The sequence below is a fragment of the Arctopsyche grandis genome, chromosome 5, assembly GCF_051622035.1.
Source record: "Arctopsyche grandis isolate Sample6627 chromosome 5, ASM5162203v2, whole genome shotgun sequence".
Classification (NCBI taxonomy): domain Eukaryota; kingdom Metazoa; phylum Arthropoda; class Insecta; order Trichoptera; family Hydropsychidae; genus Arctopsyche; species Arctopsyche grandis.
Genome location: NC_135359.1, coordinates 7459699 through 7481676, shown reverse-complemented (window position 1 = coordinate 7481676; position 21978 = coordinate 7459699). Strand labels below are relative to the sequence as shown.

Sequence of the window (21978 nt, the reverse complement as noted above, 5' to 3'; positions counted from 1 at the left end):
ATATTTTAAAGAGGTTTACTTTACTGGATCGTACTTTAATGAAAATTTGATGAAATCAAACCATTCGTTGATGGAAATGGACAAGGAAGGCTGCAAGAGCGTCTTGGTTGAGAAACTTCAAGTTATATAGCATACGCAAAGTCGGAAAGGCCTTCGCATAATGATACATAACTAAACATGCGCCTAGATAACATAATACTGGGAATATTCGAGATCATTGAAGAATTTTCCACTATTGCGCGTACGGGCTCTTTTGCCATTCTTCGAAATGGCACGTACGTACATATGTACATGTATTGAGTCACGATGGTTGACAAATAGCGTGATCACCGATTATCCAATGTCCAAAGATTGGGTTCTGGTGCACTTCGGGTGCATTCTAGCATGTCGAATTTGAATCAGAAGTTTATAAGTGTGTGGAAGGAAGGGCGATGTATGTATGTAGAGTGTTGCGATGGAAGGCCGTTTGACTGTAATCAAATTTAATATGCGCTGACCGGTTTTATTGCCTGCTGACAGTTTTGCAACGATTCACAATGCCGAAATGGAATGTCACTAATATTGAAATTCTAGACGCACCTGACCGACAGATACATCAACGACGACGACGGGTCGTCTATAATCTATATGGATCGACGTGCCAAAGATGTCCGATGATGATTGAGATATGTATAATATGTGCCGATTGATGGAGAACATCCCGTCTATTGTGAAAATTCGATTTCCTTTTCGGGATCGTTTGTATTTATTTGTTGAAACGACCTGTTGAAATTTGATTTGAAACACTCGTAGGAAGCCGAGTTCGATAGAAGATCTTTGACAGTATGAGTCTTACCCTTCGCCCGCGGCAATAAATATAGCGAACAAGCCCTGTACGCGGCACCTTTTTCGCGAATTTGGCAATCGAGTTTTCGACCTTAAATACAGATTTTAATATTTACTCAAGTAACCAGATATGTTAATTAACACATAAAGTATTATTTTAAACAATAAAATACATAATATATCTCGTAGTTTTGGCTTAATTGTCAAATAATCATTGTTCATACAATTGAGACGTATCGTCGCCATTGTTCAACAGACGTGACGTCACATAAACGAGGTTTCAGTATGGTTCCACAAAACACTTATTTTGACTGGTATATATGAATTTTAAGCAAATTTAATAGATGGCATTCAACTCTCAGTAATATATTCGACCAATTTTGAACCTTAAAACAGTTGAAATAGGCGCATATAAGGCTGAAAATCCCGTGCAAAGTTCAGAAATTCTATGGAAGACAGCCGCGCTACAGACTTGTCGCACAAAGCTTCCATAGAAGACGGCCGCGGGTAAACGGCTAAGGGCGAAAACACACTGAGTGGTAGGGGACGTCACGTCCTTGGCTCCCCGCTGTGATCTTTAATAGTGGGGGTTCCCCAAATCGAATTCGGGTGTAGTTGCACGTGCAGAGTGCATTTTTTTCGGAGGTTAAATAACTCGAGTCAATTGTCATTTAGAAACGGGATACGGGCGAAATCACACAGCGTGGGATGTGGGACGGGGGTTTTTTTGTAGATAGTTTTAAACATATAGAAAAAATATGGCGTTCATGGTATCATACCTGGTACCGTCTTTTCAAAATGAAACATTTGAGCTGTTTCGTTGAAATTCTATAGTATATGAAATTCTATAGTCCCATATTTGAAGAACTTGTCCATACACCGTTATCGATCACTGTCAAGCAAGGATAAAATTTTACCGAAAATGGTCCAAAGGGTCGTTTTGTTGTACATATATCACTGTCAAGCAAGGATACTTCTACTTCTTTTCCGTTTCTACTTATTTTTTTTTAGATGTATTTAGTATCAATTGGTTACGGTCAGTAATTAATGCACTAGAACCCTTTATGCAGGAAACACATCAAATTATATATTAATACAAATTATTACATAATTCGAAATTATACATTACATCTATGGTCAAACAAGTGCATTGGAAACATTGTATACAATACGATCAACAGACATTTATACAGCAATAGGAATGTTTATACAATAATCCCGGCGAACCTTGAGATACAACCTAATAACTCAAGATTTTGCGAGAGAAATGTGGAGGGAAAACCAATTTTGCAGGAATCGTTTCAATCAAAATCAGAAAAATTGGAAAACTCTGATAGGAAACGATCTACCTGGTCACGAATCGAGGTCTGGCCAGCAGCAACCAGTGTGACTCGAACTCGAACATGCTGCTGGTTTATTTTATTTATGAATGGCATATGTTGTTTCAAATGAGTATTAGTCAATGAGTATTACCCGGAAATATGAGTCAATTGTTGTTTAGAAACGGGACATTTGTTTGTCTATTTTTGTCAATTAAGTTTAAAATTATCAATTAAGTTTAAAACTGAATTATCAAACAATGAAAGGTTGAAATCTTTAACGTCATTATTGATTTGTACGATCTTATTATTTCGACAAGTTTCTCCTACATTTCTTCAAGCACACTCGTCACTACTAGAGGGATTGATTTTTTAGAATTGTATGTAAGTAGGTTGAATTGTTACTGATGTGTATTAGATATATTTAATATATAGAATATGATAATTTAAAAACACAAATTACTTCTTATAATATTTCTTTGGTTGTTGCAAAAAATGGAATAATTTTTTTTCATTTTAATATCAAATTTTAAATCCACGTTAATTATATTTTAACGTACATACATATGTATGTATGTATGTACATACATTAAAAATAATTTTGATATTTTATTATAATTCAAAACATTTTTTTCTGAATAACAATTTATGGAATATTTTATAGATTTTTGCAAATTATGCAGGTTTTTTCCATATTATTTTGAAATCATTTTATGTAATTTTGCACTGCGATAAAGATGATTCTATTAGCTGAAGAACAACTCGTCATAGATAATGGATGAAAAAAATCTTTTAATAGTTTAATAGGTATTACAAAAACCGAAGGCTATTAAAATATTAACAACACGCAAATAAGTTGTATAAAACGAACTTGTTGATTACAGCAAAATGTCTATACCATTCAGGTATAAACACAAATTACCTAAACACAATCTGCTTTAGATCGCCGACTTTAGAGAGTCTTTAGTTAATATTATTATGTATTAGACGTATTATGAGCATATAAGAATTTTAAATAGGTTTCTGAGCTCTTTTTCCTATTATGCTGTACATTAACATTACACAGAATAATATAATACTACATAGATTACTAAAAAAAATAAATTAAAATTGTAAAATAGAAAATGATCAATAGATCAGTAGCTATTAAAATATACATAGATTATATAAGATGTATTGTGAATATAATTTTTTAATAATAAAAAGCATTTAAAATGAAAATAATATAAAACGAACAGTAATTTTGTCGGAAAATTCGTATTAAATATGGAGGCATTGAAAATTATGGAATAAAATCATATTTTGTAGTCAATTCAAAGAATACGACAATAGTGGAATGCTTTATGATCGAAATTGTCAATGAATTGTTATGAAACTGAAAGTAAGTAAATAATAGATTGCGAAATTATAATATAAGGATTGAATTTTCCCATTTCCTCGTTCGATTTTCCACAGTGTCGCAACGGAAAAGTGTCCCAATCGCATGCCCAACCCCATAATACAGGCCGGCAGTTATTGCGACTAGATGTCTTTTATAAAACGCTGACGCTGAATTGCAATTGATTCAAATTCGTTGCACAAATGAGGCCAAGGTTGCAACGTGATATCTTTGCATATGATATGATCGCTTCTGAGCCTGAAAATGCTCAGAAGCGTTGCGGAGAAAATTTTCGACGATAATAACTGGATTTTCCACAAGTGTCTCAACGCGTCCGTTGCGCAAGCGATTTACGTCGCTGATTAAATTCGCAAACTTTCTCAATAATCGATTCGCACATAATCGAAGCCGACGAGGCCTAGGGACGATTCGACTTGTGATTATGATAAATCGAGGCGATTCAGCGGGTAATTTTATTATCGGTTCGTGTAAAATGGATACACGCGTAGCCTCGATAGACATTTTCTCATCTGATGCAACTTCGGCTTGCGTAACAACCTCCACCGGTTAACCGAACCCAAATGGTACGCAGTGCAGTCGGATTCGACTTTTGCTACATATCATTTTGCTATATAATATAATCGATGCGAAATTCCATCAAAAAACCGACGGAATAATCGAAAATTATCGTTTGAGACTGGTCGTTACGGTGATATTCACCGAAACGATTAATTTCGAATTTGAAATTGAGTTAGAGATGATTATATAATCATCATATATATAATTTCGTTATTATGTGTGTCTGTCTGTCTGAGATAACGCTCGCCGTACTATAACAGTCGTTTTGATTCGACATACAAACATGTGTACGTAAGTTTTCCAACAAAATGACGTAATTAATGTAATACGAATAGTAAAAAAAGAAAAAAAAGTTATATATATATATATATATATATATATATATATATATATATAAATATATATATATATATATATAATATACTGCCAACAAAACGTACAAGTATATAAAGAACATAATAACACATCAACAAAAAACTACTATACATATATACTGTTTGCTACCAATTTTTCCTCTAGACTAATATGTCTCTGAGCATTTAGCGTCATCTATTGAAAATGTATTTATTTAATTAATTTTTCTATTGGTGTTTTATATTGTTTATACCATTTGTTTCATGTTAAACAATTAAATTTAATATTAAATTAAATATATTTAAAAGGTATTTGAAATAAATACGGCCACGTATGTATATTGAACACAGGACTTGTAGATTTGCAATGTAGATTTAAAATTGTAGATTTGCAATGCGAATGAATCTTTATATATGTATGTGTATGTAGTTATAAAAAAATATTTAGGCATTGAAATATGCAATGTGTAATATATAATCGCGATTAAACTTGGTTATGTGATTACTAATGAAAAGTCAAGTGTAAAAGATCAAAGTCTTTCACACTTTTAAGGAAAATATTAATATATAATTTTTGTACGTATATAAATATTAGTCATCGAATTGAATAGATTATTTAAAAAAAATTTACGTGCTTAAATATTTGTCAAAGCAATTTCGCATTTTTATATATGTATACGTTAAGTGAAAAATGGAATATTTTCTGTAAGTTTTCGATTTAAATATTGTCAATGATGATGAAAAATATCGAATGCGTTTTAAAACGCATCATTTTCTCACAATGCAGTCGAAGTACGATCGCCCTTGAACTCGCATAGTACATTTGGGCTCGGATCAGAGGTGAATGCACTTAAGATGTGTATGCAAATTGTGTAAATTTATCGAACGATATAAATGTATAGTGGATTTTTAATGGAAAATGTGAAAATAAAAAAAATTACGATTGAAATTAGTCATCTTTGACAGTTGTAATTGCAGCTGAACACAATCGGTGGTCGCAGACAAATGGCGCACATTTTTCACGTGATGAAAGCTGGGTCGATTTGAATAATTTCCACGGCAATACGTTCGACAATGTCGAGTAAAGTGCAGTTCATAACTCTGATTATTGTATTCGCGAGACACGAGCGGCTTCTGAATATGGATTCAGGGTATTGAGACAATGGAGACGAGGAATTAGATGCAGATTGTGCAGTCGCATTATTTACTATTATCGTTCTTGACATGTAAATGGTGCCATTGTGTATTGATCTTATGCGAAATGTTCCACAACAATCGGTGATCGTCGATGAAACAATATTTTCAATGATTATTTCGAACGGTTTTCTCATTTTAAGTATGTGGATTTGTTTAGAATTGAAATGGTTTTTGGTATTTGAAGTTGATAATACATAGTCTGTTTGATGACAAATGAAAATTTTGATCATACTAATTGTCAAGATAAACTAATGATTGTATATTAGTATGTTATCATTCGTATAATTAGTCGATGCCAAGAGTCGTCCTCCTGTGTCGTTGATTTTTAAAGTCGTATTGAATATTGATGAGGATTCTATTGTGCTTGTAGGATCTTCAGAGAAGTGAAAGTGAATACGGTCAATTTAAATATCAAAATTGCAAATAGAAATTTTTGACTGGCAGTGATGTAATATGCAAATCTCAAAGACAATACCGTTGATATGTTTAGTAAAATTGTTGTTTATCTTTGGAAATGTTGAAGTTTTGTCTAATTGTTGAATAAATACATATGTACTATGACATACTTAGTAAGTGTGGAGAAAACACTGACGATGACTATTTATAATTTTAATTTTGATTATGTACACTAATGGAATATACATACCTACATATAATACAGCGCGTTTATGAAAGTTTCAAATGTTTCACAAGCGGGTACGATCGAAAGTGTGAACAAAATGGGAAAATTTTGTCACGATTGTCTAGACAAGTGCTTTTAAATATATTATAATGTAATTTTTGTGTATAAATTTGTGTTCGTTCAAAAGTCAAAGGCTTGAAATCGTAGTAAAAAAGTGTCGGAATATTAATCTGAAGTCAAGGCTTATGTGTATTTCTAAATCTGTTTAATCATTGATTAATTTTATTAGACTTGTATAGGTACTACCGATTGTATATGTATATTTTTACAAGCATTTTTCTAGCTTCACTATGTTAGTTCAGTGACATTCCTGCTTGTCAAAAAATTGTGATCTGATTTTGAACCACTTCTACTCTTCAGGTAGCTTTGATATCTTACCCGACAGGCAATGCCGGCCTTACACCCGATGGCGCCCTCGGGAAATATTTTCTAAGCACCCTTAGAAAGAACTTTCAACTTTGGTGCTCTAATCTAAAATTTTGAATGTTTTTTGGCGCTCTAATTTTAAATTTTAAAGCGCCTTTGAGCCGCCCGACCTACCCCCCCCCCCTAAAACCGGCACTACCGATAAGGTGAGCTAACATTGAAGTAAGTTATTGTCTTTGACATAAAGCTAGAGGAGTATAATCATTAACGAACTCGTTAAAAATTACAATGGAATCGAAGCGATCCAAATATGTCTTTCTACCACCCCTTCACAACTCGCAGGCTAAACAGTTATTATAGTTAATGTTTTCACTCTCATTTACTCTGATCTTATATAAACTCAATATTAGATGCTTTAAGATATATTTTTATAGATTAAATAAATAAATATATTGGGGAAATTTGTGGCTTAACTATTGAATTGCCAAATCATAGCCTCTAAGTAGCTGCCACTTGGCGCAGATAGTGTTGGAGAGAGATGTTCTGGAGCTTCCACACTCCTCACTGGAAGACCAATGAAGGTCTCGATATCCTCAGGAATGAGGGTATCGACAAGAATATATAAATCATCAAGAATTTTTCTGCCGGACGAGCCTACGGTTGCATTAGCAGAGTGAAATTACTAAATATACTGCGCATTGAAGAATTAAACTGCTCTAAATTAAGTGCCAAATACAAAATTATGGAACTTTAGAAAGCATAAAATAAAATAAATAATGATAAAAAACTTTTTACAATTTTACACATTTAGACACTGAGTCGAATCATAAAAGCATTCAATATAGGGCGAGGGAAATTTGAACTTACAATCGATTGATTGAAAGCATGGTGAATTTATCACATTTTGCTTTACAATTGTGCATGTGTTTATTAAAATAAACTATGCAATCTACAGATTTTAATTTCGGAGCAATATATTTGGTATATCGCATGTACTCTTGAGGGCGAAAACACACTGAGTGGTATGGGACGTCGCGTCCTTGGTTTGTAAACAGTGGATGTTCCCCAAACCGAATTCGGGTGTAGTTGCACGTGCAGAATGCATATGTTTGGGAGATCACACGTATGTATATATCTATATGCAAACAAAAAGTTTCTGCTATTTTTTTTCAAATATGGGATTCACCGTTACCGATTACTGTCAAGCAAGGATAAATACAAGGATACAATATCACGGAAAACACTCCATGGCGTGATTTTTGGGACTGTGTACCATTTATATGGGTGCTGCATTTTCTTCTTTGTAAGTTTTTTAAAGTATCTAAAAAAAAACACGTACCACTAAGTGTGTTTTTGCCCTAACTTAGACCGTAGACAGGTTTTAAAAGTATTCAGAAGCTTTTTTATTAATTTTAACTACTTGAAAAACGCCTAGCATCATCGTAAACGCCGGCCAGTATAAATAGTTAAAAACATTTTTCCAAAGACTACTTTTTACAGCGCATTAAGCGAGTAGAGATACAAATTTAGATAGTAAACACATACATAGAGTGAGTGACATTACAATAAGCAATTACGTACAAATATAGATACACTTCAATAAAATATTTTATACGACATATAATGGATGTATATGTAATTACATAAGGCTTTTCCGCATAGGTATGTATCGTATTATGTACGTTTGTATGTATGTATGTAAGTTGAGGGCATGTTGACATTCGAGATCAACCGTGAGCGGATACGAATTTGTGGGTCGACAAATTACCCGGGAAGCTCACTTACGCAAGACTCCAGGTAAGTATGTATCTCAGGTGATTTTTTGGTGGCTTGACCACACCTGACCGCCAGGTATTACGCCTTGAGCGCCTCTGACGCAACAGTTCGGTAATTTCAAAACGCTCCAGCGCCCAATCTGCCTTTCTCCGTATCAACATTTTTTCATAATAAGTCGCGAACGCACGCAACAACACCATGTACCGAATATTGTGCTATTGACACTCGTCAAACATTACAAATTTTCGACCATTTGTAGTCCGGAAAGCACTCGATCTTTCGACACGAATTTTCGGCAATCGAACGAGGCCCAGATGAAAATTCACAACGCCTATGAATATCATCGAATAGCTGACTATAAAGGTGGCCATCCACGTCGGCTTTTCAGACACTAGCAAACTATCTGTTAACAGATGATTCTATTGTTCATAATCGGTCGAGTGATATTAGTGTTTGTCACTGTCTTTTGATGATTCAAAATATTATTGAACAATGGGCCGGACATTAAAATCACAATACTTTTTTAATGAAACCTTCTATGGAAGTGTTATGGCAATCGTCACGAAAGTGTCTGCTGCTTCTTTCTAATACGTAGGATTGTTCGAAAGCTTTATATTCAGTTCGATAGAAACGTTTGAGCGGCTCATATGTTTATTTACTACCTATTTGACCTTATCAGCCGCGATTTTGTCTTGGATCATCCTGCCCTAAGGACCATCTATTCCTGTCACATATTAACGTTACGGTAGCTTTTAAATACTTAAATAAAGTTTCAGCTTAAAGAACAGGTAGGAAAGGTTGTGTAAGAAGAGTATTAGAGGAAAATTTCGACAGATATACCCAAAAGGATAGTTGAGCATTTCAGTAGGACTTGGAAGTATGAATTTGTAAAATAGACATACGGAGACGATGATTGCAAGTCTTGTTATTTCAGAACTGGTGCAGTATAAAGTAGGAAAATATTGTGGGGACTTATGTATATTCATAAGAGAATCGGTTACCTAGTAGCATAGCTTGGTAGTTAGAAGAAAAGAAGAGTATTAGAAGAAAGTTTCCCAAAAGTGTAGTTGAGCATTTCAGTAGGACTTGAAAGTACGAATTTGAACGTACAGAGACGATGATTGAAAGGGTTGATATTTGAGAACTGGTACAATAAAAGTTCTTGAAAGTGGGTAAATATCATTGGGACTTCCAGCAGCATAGATTGGTGGTGGCATTAATGCCAACCACTGAGAGGTTGCCGGGTTTGATCCAGTTTGACCTCAGTTGAAAAGAATTTATTCCGGGTATTATCTGTAGTGCTGCTCGTCAGACTTGGATATTTTTGATTTCAAGTCGATCATAGTTTGCCAATTTATCTGATTTCATTGTTGTAACGGTTCCTCACCAAAAAAAAAATGACAAAAAACCATCCAACCCACTATGTCACCACTATTTGAATATGATTTCAAAATTTATTTATATTTTTACAATTTTAATACCATTTATGTCACTCAGGGACTGTCCGATAACGGTATCATGGGACATATTTTTAAAAATTGGGTCCATCGACTATGACGCCTTTTTCTCAAGTATAAATAAATAAATATGATCCTGACAAGGACAATTTTTTGTTCAATAGAAAGATTTGATTCGAAAGATTTCAATATCGTAGGGTATGTAGTAGCGCTTCCAATTACAACAAATTTCATAAGGTTCCAAAACGCAATGTGGTTGTAGTTTTGCACATGTTAATAAACGCTAGCACGCCTAATCTATACAGTCGCGATCCAGGTCGAAACTCACCCCCTGGAATATTTTCAGTGATATTTTATCCTTGCATTGACATCTTTAGGTGTGGTAGTGATCGTTACCAGTGATTCTCACATTTGAAGAAATGCAGGAGAAATAATAAGATCGTACAAATAACATGACATAAAGTTACGCCTATCACAACTGGAAAACACGAGCACGTCCAATGCCGCACTTATCGGTGTGTTCTTACCAAATAGCCAGTGCTCCTACTGAGAGTGAATCTCTGCGTGAATGTTCACCTTGAGTGGTATAAATTGTTACAAATGAATTTGCCAGAATCGGAATGTTGTGAATTGCATTATGAACGATGTTGATTTACTTTCGTCAAAATGAATTTTTAGCGCGATACTAATGCGGTTTTTTTAGCTTGTGAATCATTACACGTCCGTTTTTGCTAAATCGAAAATTAATCATGATGTGTATGATGATTGAGTGTCATTTCCTCAATTTTCCGCGCCGACTCGCTCGCTTTTCGCTTCGATCCGATCGAAAATTCAATACGGATTATGTGAATTTCGAAAAAAATAATAATATTATATATGCACATTGATAAATGTACGCTATTACGTTTTCGGATGAAATATTTCGAAAATGTTTAATAATGAAATGAATTAATATGCCTGTTTGCAGCACGAATTATACGAATAGACGAGCTTGATTCGTAACACAGCATAGTTGAATGGTTTAGTAAAATCTCCGATAGGTTTTACGATCACTTTTACTTTACTTCACTTTTAAATATTTCACGTTCACATTATAATTACGATTCATTATAAAAGGTAACAAACTAGGAAAATCGTCATATTACATATGTATATTACACCTTTTAAATTTAGTCTATCTGTTACTTAACTGCTTTGATTTTTTATTTATTTAAAAATGACGTTTATTAATAAACATTCTAGAAGAATTTGAACCGATCCAATGAATTTAAGAAAGTAATAATTACTAATAAATAATCTTACACATAAGAAGTTCAATTTGAATTTTACTACAGAATGACACGTCAATACAAACGAAAACGGACTTTTCATTACGATTTAATAATATTTAAAGTTAATCATTCTTCCATTTATATATAAATCAGTATCCATTAGGGTAGTCTTAATACGATTCTAATCAAAATCAATTTATATATTTGTATTTTATATTTATTATTGGACTTAGAAAGTGACATATCTTTAAAGTTTTAGTTAATAAAAAGAATGGATTTATAAGGATATTTTCAACTAAGAATATACCCCAAGTTGAATGTATTTTTATACAAATTGACATTTAAATATCTTCTTTATTAATTTGGGTCTAGTAAAATTCGTCAAATTTATGTCAATAACAAATTAGATTAAAAGTGGGCGTATAATCTAATATCAAGGCTGCGTAAGTAAATGTATTTTTTTTAAATACGATTTTTTTTACTGATATTACGAAAAGTTATCGAATTACGATCATTTCCTTATCAAGCCTAGCATAATTTGTCACTAGAATGATACATAAATATTGCAATAAATTGCAAACACAGCGTTGTCGATGCGATAGAAAACGCGCGCAACTTAGGAAGTGTTTACAATTCCACAAGGAAGTCGTTCGAGCAAAACACGTTCGATTTAATTATTTAAAAATGTAAAAATCGATTTAAATACCTACAAACACGGCAACGAATGCACTAGCGAAGGTATGTGATCAAGGGTCTAACCGACACGGGAATAAATTAAAGATCAAACTGCATCTGCGTACTTTATCTCGAAACTGATCAACACCTAAGCACCGACACGGAGCACGGGATTTCCAAGGTAATCAGGACACCAAGGACAGCAGGGTCACTGGCACTGGCACTGGCATGGCACTCGATGGCACTGGTTATGGAACTTGTGGGTACACACGACTGTACCACGCGACGATCGACCAACAACTGAAGTCCCTCAACTTTGACCACCTCCAGCTGGTCCAAGCTGCTACCTGGCTCGAACCACCACGTAACACCTATGCATGTAGTTGGGTTGGCCACGAAAGAGCTTAGGGAAGTTGTTATTACGTGTATCAGACGTGTCTTGTTAAATCTAACCGTTCATATTCAGAGGATTTTCAATTATTTTATGCAGTTTCGTTTTGCACGGTGTGTGTGTGTGTGTATTCTCGACGCCTGAGCAGTGAAAGTGACGGCTTTCAACATCTGCTGCTGCGGTCACAACCCTCGACGACTTTTGTTAATTGCACTTTGCCAATAGCAAACTAAACTGTATAGTAGGATCGTGAAAAGACGATCCGGTCGAGCTAGTTAATTGAACCCACGCCTATACATATGTGCATATAACACGTTTGACGTATAATACGAGCTGTTGTTTTTTTTTAAATTTAAATCCGACTATACATATACCTACGTATATATGTACATTATATAGGAATTTTATGTTATTAATACGATGATGAATTATATTTAAGTGCACGGCTACGCCTAGTTTATAGATATTTGGTAAGATTATATATGTGAAAAATCTGTGCAGGTGGTTTTTATTTTATACTAAAACCTGCTCCTGTGTGATGTAGATGGAATTTTAATGCTTGTCATAGGCATTACGAATGGTTCGATAGCTCGGCTCCACCCAGGTAGGTTTTGAAAATTGGGGCAACGATTCTGAGCTGTCTGCGATTGTTTCGTAATCGGAAAAATTAATTATAATGTCTGCGTATAAAAAAATGTAAAAAAAAAGAAAACAAACGCTAATGAACGGTTGAATGATTTCCCATGCGTAAAAAATATATATGGAGTTAATGAAATGAAAATTTATGTCCTAGCTTTATGAAATGAGAATATCTATTATATTGTTCTTAAGATATTCTACATGGATCATTGGGAGCTACTATGTATTTCAATTATTTAAAGGATGTGAAAATTAATGAACGTACAACGTTAATTTTATGTATAGATTGCATCCGCAGATAACTTATGTAATTCAAGGTGTTTTTTTTTGTTTATGAAACTTTGCATTACCACGGTTCTAAAATTATAACCTATTTTTGTTTCATGCAGTTAAGGTTCAATTAACACGATTTTGCTTCCAGCACTTAAAAAAATAAATTCATTACTTGTTTTACATTTTTTTTCGTGTAAAATTTTATTGTTTCTTTTAAAGTGGTATTTTCTGTCTATTATACAAATTAAGGAACAGACATATATACGTAATCTCAAGTAGATTTCAATTAGAATTTTTCCGTTTGTTGAAGAAAAAATTTAGTACGTGTATATGAGTGTATTGCAAGCATTAATTAGTAAACAAACGTTTGCGCCATTTGCGGAAGGTGAGTGTGGTCGTTTTGCAAACAATACAAAAACAATTATCAATATAATATTAAAAACAAATATATATATTACTTATTGTTTTAAATTGTTCACCTTCATTGACGTTTAATTCAAAATTAATGACTGCCCATAGCGATGACAAACAAACAGCACGGCCGTGTTTTAAATATTGTCCGCAATTCAATGTCGAAGAAACTGGCTTCAAAAGAGAATAAAATTATGCGTAAGCATTGAAAAGCTTGATTAAACGAAAAAAATAAATTAAAAATAGAAACAGGCGTAGGAAAAACTTTTGTGCGTACTCATTTACATGTTATAATGGGGACATGGTCAGAGGATTCTCATGCTAGCCTTTCTTATGTCGACATTGCTATGATTTTGTAACTCACTCATAGCGATAAAGCCGTTTATAAAATGAAAAAATGTATAACATTAAAACCTTTTCATTGTTTGATTATTATTGAGACCACATCACTCGTGAAACTTTTTGAATTATTAAGTTTGGGGCCCGAGAACGTTCAATAACTTTTTTAACGTGAAAAATATTGAATCACACGTATTTTTTTTATTATACTGATGAGATATTATAATATTTTAGAAATTGTAAGCTTTGGATAGTTAAAAAATTAAAACCATGACTAACATTTAGAATATAATATAAGACGAAAAAAGTAATCTTCCAATTGTTATTCGTATATTTTTTTACTAAAAATTATTGTAAAAAACAAATAAAATATTGGATTTTGTTAGAAAATGATTTGCGAGATTTTTATAAATATATTTTCATATAAAGTTGTATTAAATAATTGTGTTTGCATGTCAAGTTAGCATCACCTTGGAAAATATTATTTATGTATATGATAAAACACGTGTGCTTTGTCGCATAATTCCTATTGAAGCAAATTTTCCGATTCAATATAATATATTCGAACAATTATATAGCAATCATTGAAATTAGTAATGCATGTTAAGTCTCAAATTCATTGTCAATACGACACTTAAAGAAGAGCAGGCAAAACAACAAGGCTTTATCCGGAACGCAATTCCAAATAAATAAATAAATGTGTATGCATTTAAAAGTAAACAACGAAATGGAAATGCATTTGAGAATAGAATAAGCATATAATTCTGAGATAATTTTATTACATTGAAATGAATACATATTAATAACGAAAACCACGAGGTGACCTTAGAAATTCCTAAGGTCGTCAAGTATTATTTATGATTCTATGTAATACGATGATAATCATTCAATTTTTTTTAATCAAATATATTATGATTTTATAGAATATTTATTTACACACATGCCTACCGAACGAATTCTTAAGTAAATTACTGATAAAATTACTATTTAAATATTATTAAAAATGGAGCGTACGTTTAATTAGATGTTAAAAACACAACGTCACTTACGGTGAACGTTTAATACGATTTATTAAAATATTTAGCCTTGATCTTTTTACAGAATTATAATAAATATACGACACATAGCTTTTTCAGTACTAATTTTGTATTAGTGAACGGAAAATTATTACACTTTTAATTGTCATTGTCCTTGTATAAAATTTGCCACATGATAATTCAACGAATAAAAAAGTAGGTTAAAAAATTGGTTTTTCAACTTGAAGGAAATACAAGTTCGACAAGAAAAAAAACTTATATAATACGAATATGTATGTACATACATATTTGAGAGACACATTATGAATAATTATAAAGAATCGATTTATATACATATGTATATTTATCGGTAGAAAAAAAAAACGTTTGCTCGCAACTGTCGTAATTTAAATGCAATGATTTTATTTAAATTCTATGAGATGATTTTATTTAAAAGTGTAAATATAAACTTCATTGCTAAATGACATTTTTGATTCGCAAAATATGTAGGAAGTCGTTACAAATAATTGCACAAATTGAAACGCAATATGCGACACAATTATAGTATATGTGCATGATGAATTATTTCCATTTATAATACATACATATATCCAATTTTTACACCAGTTAAACTGGTTGACTGTAATCTATGAAATAATTAATTTAATTGTTAAAATATATTACGATACAATTAAAGTGTATGCAAACGTTTAACTTACATACATACACACAAACTGTTATATTATATTATAAATAGGACAAGGAAGCCTTCCGCGAAAACTATTATAGTATTTGAAATCAACGCCATCGTCGCATCCCATGACCGCACATTAATCACGCGATGATTCAGTCGTTCATAATAATTGTCAAATTCTTCGTAATGTTTGTATTCAAACCAAACATTTTCGCGATTGAACAAACATATACTACACAAAGTAACATGCGCCGTCTGTCGATTTGCATGTCTGGCGTGGCCATTTTGAGAAATATAATATGAATGTTTAATTGTGATTTTTTTTCGGCTTTGGTATTCCGATGGCGTTGTGCGCATTGTTGGCTCTTAATTTGCAATGTTAGAATATAGAATGCGAGCTGTTAGCAGTTGTCGCAGATTCAGCTCACGCACGGTGAGCCAATAGTGCGCAGCCGCAAGCGGCCATAGTTATTGACAAGTGTTATACTGATGCAAGGAGACACCTGGACACTGTTGGTGCTGACACTGGCCATTTTGAGACGGAATGGTATAAGAAAATGGTGAAACAATCGCGATGCTGACAGAAATTGTCCTTCGAGATGTCCAAGTTCCAGGAGATTTGCATAAGTGGTGCAATAGTTACGACATACACACACATGTACAAAGTTTATGGTATAAACTTTTGCATTGTCAATATTTAGCGAGTATATATTAAGACGTGAATCTATAAATATATTAGATTATTGTAACTGCATATAACGACCTACTCATTTCGATCACATTATTTACAAATAATAATATAAATTGCATAGAGAACTCTTTTATAAATTTTCCAACAATTAAGGACTAACAAGTCTAAAAGATAAAATAATTTTGGTTTCCTTTTTTGCGTCTTTCTCTCTATATACAATATAGGTAATATAGCCTAATCAAGTCAATTAAATTTACTTGATAAATGTTTTATCTACAATTTTTTTAATATAATTTCATAACAAACTATTAATAATATAGCCTAGTTTAAATTAGGCAACGTAAACTCACATAAACGAAATTAAAGAAGAATTACTGCGCATTCAAAGCAATAATACCTTCTGAAGATAACGTTATACACACACACACACACACACACACACACACACACACACACATATATATATTTAAATATTTGTTAAGACTCTACAGTTACTAGTTTTATCATCAATTTTATAAGCAAATAATTACATAAATCACACTCACAGACTCTAAACACAGAACTAAACAAGAAGTATTTATGAATGTAGTTACATATATACATATAATTATGCTACAATTATGTACCATTTTATATAAAGCATAAGACTAAATGTTCGTCAAATTATTGCGCAATTAAAGGTTTCTACTTATGTTATTTTTAAACCGCACGAACTTGGGCAATGAACGATAGAATGCTGCATAAGGTTTAGTGAACTCAAAGAATAATGGAACGGTGTATGCTTAGCATAACGAGAATACGCGGGTTATATGTATCACAAAGATGTTTGATGTAATGTTGAGAGTAAAGAAATTCAATTGAGAGTAGCTAGAAGAACGGATGTTAGATGGTTGAAAGAAGTGCTCGAATGATGCCCGAGATAATGTAAAAGAAGGCCGAAGAACAGATGGGTGGATGGAATCATAAAAATGTGTGGAATGAGATGAAACCAATGGAATCTTGTTGGAGAAGTCTTCATCTAGCAGTGAATGGAAAATGGATATGAAAGATGAGTATGTGGTTATATAACATGAGTGTTTGTTTGTATATAAAAATGTAAATTTTAGGTCTTCCCTGTATTTATGTATATACGAAGTAAAGACATGGACGGTGCTAGTTTGAGAAAGGCACACGAGAAATATATTTGAGAACAAATAGACGCTTTTGAGATGTGTTTCTGGAGACGTACATATGTTAGCCTAGAATCCTCTGGACAGCAAGACAAACCAATGCCTCTAACCTGCAAGAGCTGAGGGTTGGCGATAGGCTATCATCCATCTGTCTAAGTTCTGGGAAGCGTTGAGGGAAGTAGAGGAAGATCACTAACAAGATGGAGTGACTATGTAGGTCAGTTGAGTCATTGCAAGCTGCGGGACGTAGACGCTATTAGTGGCAAGTTTTAACGAGATAGAATCCTTTGGAATGTGGTGTTGCCTGGAAGGAGCATGTGAAGAACGAAACTCCAGCTGCTTCACAGAAAGAGAGAGCTTCTTTATACGGTATCGCACCGAAAAATGGAATATTTTGGTCACGTAATACGTGGTCCCAAGTATCGTCTTCCACAGACAATAATGGAGGGGAAAGTAGAGGGTGAACGGTGGCTTGGCAGAAAGAGGCTCTCTTGGCTTCAGAATGTCAGATCATGGATGAATTAGATGAATATGATAGGGCAGAATTCGCACGGTTAATAATGTCTGCCCATGGTAGTCGCCTACGTCCGATACGGATTTGGTACAAACAAAGAAGCTGTCGAGAGGGTTGGAGGACCTTGAATGACCATTATGGATGTCAGAAGACAGGAAAGTTACAACCCCCAGGCATGAGGAAAGCGACGACAAAGAATCTAATATTTAACCATATATCGTTTTTAGAAGAGATTGAAGTCTTTAGGAGGTTTTTCTTTATCAACTTAACCCATCCGAGCAATGCCAAGCAGTTCTATTAGTAAAATATATATGTATATGCACATATGTAGATCGACTCTACTATTCTGATCTTTATCTTGTAAGAATTTAAGTTTGAAACTTACATTGGGATCTCATTGGTATTGGTATCTTGCATGAATTGTGTAATGACGGAAGAAAAATAGTGATAAATTTTGGTTTTCGTGGAAGTATATGTATAAAAATCTTTCGGTTTAGTTTCTTTAGATATTTATCATATTGTGCTGCACGAGGTAAAATTAAAATTTATATTTAGCCTTCAACATTGCACTTTGGTGAAAAAAGATGCTAATATTTCAAAAACATAGTAGTCAGTGATTCTATGAGTATTATATTTTAAAATTTATAGTGGCAGGAAGACGTATTAGATTATCATATTGATTATGATCCAGTTCATAGATTTGATTTACATATTGAGTATGATTTGTGGAATATATGTATGTATGTACGTAGTGTATTTGAAAATATGACAATAATCAGGAAAATTATTCACATAGGCACTTAAAACTCAAATCGACTTTTGCCCTACCTGTGTATGTGTATGTGTGTTGTAATAGCGACAGGTAATTTGTATAATAAGAAAATTTATTTAAAGATGATAAAAAAGCCACAAATCGAATGTTACTTTACGTAATGATTTTTTGCTGAGTTCGGAAGGATTTTTTATTTTTTAATAAAAAAAATATAAAAGTCTCGATACATTTTAACCGTGAAGTTAGTCGACCGATTCGGGTCCTCCAATATTTTTTATCCGACTGACGAAAATTCCATTTTTTCTGGACACAACCCGTCGAAAAAATAAACAGCTTTTCAGATCTTAAATTTGACATTCTACCGATCCAAGGTCTGCTATTTTTTAATATATGCAATTTTTTACAACGCTCTATCGCTTCGGATTGATCTAGTAATTCAGTTTTTGCACGCTTGATGCTGTGACGTCACGGAACGATTCGAATGTAATTGAAAAGTTGAAGCGAGCTGTGACATTTGTGACGCCAAAACGTGCAAAATGTGATATATTTATTTAAGATTTTATGACGTCAACAGTTATTTCCTTGTAAATATTAACCGAAATTAAAGGATGTTGAAATTGCTACACGGAATAAATTTTCCTCAAAGTCTGACACACATATTTACATATTGTAATAATTACAATATGAAAGTTTTGCAAGCTTGTTTTGACATTTTTTTAATAACATAAATTCATACACATATCGTCTCAGAGCAACCTTAATTCACAACAGCGTAATAGCGCAAGTAATCGTATGATATAATTCCTTGGTGTAATTATTGCAAAATATTTTACATCATTCGGTATGAAATTAAGTTAAACTTTCAAATCGATTATGCAGCGTATTCGTATTTATATGTGACGTAGTAACAAGCTTTTTATATACATGCTAGGTTTATCATTACACGTCATACAAAATATACGTACAATAAAATAATTGATATTAAATATAATTAAATTGATCGACTATTTAATTAGACATAAGCTGAATAATAGTCGAGGCAAAAGTTCAAACTATTATTAATAATATGAATATTCATTTCGATCGGAAATAACGTGAGTAATGTACCTATATACATATACATATGCATATGTATCGTTCGATTTCTCGTTTCTCGTTCATGCTTGAAAAACGTATTACAACACTGTGAATCATGTCCATTTCAAACGTGAACCAAGTCCGAAAGATGCATATTAATATGCCGACGTTTAAAAGCATATCCAAACATCATCTAAGATTGAAATAGAAACAGTGGAAAATGAATATATCGATCGCCATATACATAGAATGCACTTTCGCAATGCGCGTACTTACGACTTACCAGAAATCGAGTGAACCTTGGCAAGCAGAAAAACCAGTCAACTTGCTTATAGAAAATGTACTTATAATTATCAACACGACACTTGCAACATTATTGTTGATTGATTGATTTTTTTTTAATACCCAAAAACAATTCCAACGTGCAATTGATTGTATCCAAATATGCAACTGATATTTGAACGGTTTTATATTGCAGTTGTTATCGTTTCATCGTTGTGTGTTATTATTAAATGGTGAACGTACGTCGGTTGTTTCGAAATGGTGTGTGTGTGTATTCGGATGCACCTTGAATTTTCCGACTCGGAACACTTTTTTTTTTTGATGATTTTAAGTAATGGATGACGTTTCAGAGCGGTTTCGGTTAAACAAAGATCAATGGCTGCGGTTCGAGCGGTACGTACCTCACCTGAACCGATGCCGATTGCAGACTGAACTACCTTCGGATTTCACCTTCTTCTAAGAGGCAAGTGGGGACGAGACCGTGACAAAGTATTGACCAATCCGTACACTGGACAAAGTGCCAAACGAACTGCTGTTGGTAATCTAACCTCAGCTGGTATGTGCACCCGACAACCTCCAGGTGAGTTATTTCCTAACCCCATAATGGTTATGTTTTGTTCTCTAGAATTATGTGTCTCCTATATGTATATTTGCACAAAGTATGAAGCTCAAGTTTTGTCTCATTTTTTTTTTCAATACAAACTTAGTTAGCTCGTGTATGTTATTTTATTTTTATTTTATTTATTTATTGAAAAATCAACAGGCCTCAGATGTAGAAATTCATAAAAATAAAGAATAAATATAACAAAATAGCATCTGAGCTCCAATTATAGATTTTTACAAAATACATAATATACATATCTACATAGTACATATAGACAAATAATTGAAAAATAAAATAATAAAAACTAAAATATGACTAAATCAGACAATGCATAATTAAACATAATGTAATATAATATAATTGGATAAACATTAAGTGATATAATATAATTTGATAAAGAATATATAATAGAAATGGATTAATCAATTAAAACTCTCCTGATGGCTGTCCTGAATTGGTGTAAGGAAATACCGAATAGATCAACGTCATTCAGCTCCCCGTTAAACATACGATAAACACGCTGCAGATAAGGATATTTTTGGGAATTAGTATTGGGAATAAGTAAGGATTAAGTGAAAAGAGTGCAACGTGTCTAGAATACCTAACTGGGATTCTGAAATCAACCTCATTCAAGTAAGGAAACAGTAGAATGGGTATAGTTGGGAAAAAGGTAGCGTAAGGATTTAATAAATTTAAGTTGGACTTTCTCAATACAATTAATATGGGATAAATAAAAAGGTGACCAGATAATTGAGGCAAATTCAAGGTGAGACCTTACAAAGGAAAAATAAAGTAATTTAAGTACACAAGGATCATTAAAGGGTTAAAGGATCATTAAGGATTATTAAAGATTATGTATATATGGTAACTGAAGACTTTCAAAGTGACCGAAACGACAACTTTAGGCCTGCATTTATGACCCAAGATGGATGATTTTCGCACAAAAAATGATTGACTGTTGTCAATTCCTTAGAAAAAACTTTTTTTTTATGTTTTAATGCTTTGAACACTAGTGGAGCAGCCTGTTGTTATTTGAAAAGCATCCATCCTAAGACTAATTATAAGTTCTAAAGCCCGGACCCTGAGGGGGCCGTCCATTGTTCAAATGTTGTAAATGCATTGTTAAAGGTTTGAACAATAGACGGCACGCTTCCGGTCCTACCTCTAATTATAAAAACCGGGACTACCTCACGGCACCGAAAGTGAAAAGGTCGAAAAAGCAAATATC

The 21978-nt window shown here is 33.1% G+C and overlaps 1 protein-coding gene across 3 annotated transcripts in view; it reads right to left on the bottom strand.

Moving 5' to 3' along the window:
* snu (ABC-type transporter snustorr) overlaps window positions 1–21978 on the bottom strand; it is a 71186-nt gene that overhangs the window by 17046 nt on the left and 32162 nt on the right. For 2 of the 3 annotated variants that reach the window (XM_077430341.1, XM_077430342.1), the window contains exon 1: window positions 20390–20570. The exons of the other annotated variant lie outside the window; for it this stretch is intronic. The gene's annotated coding sequence lies outside the window, so the exon portion shown is untranslated. Of the gene's footprint in view, window positions 1–20389; window positions 20571–21978 lie in introns of those variants that run through there. 3 annotated transcript variants of the gene reach the window in all.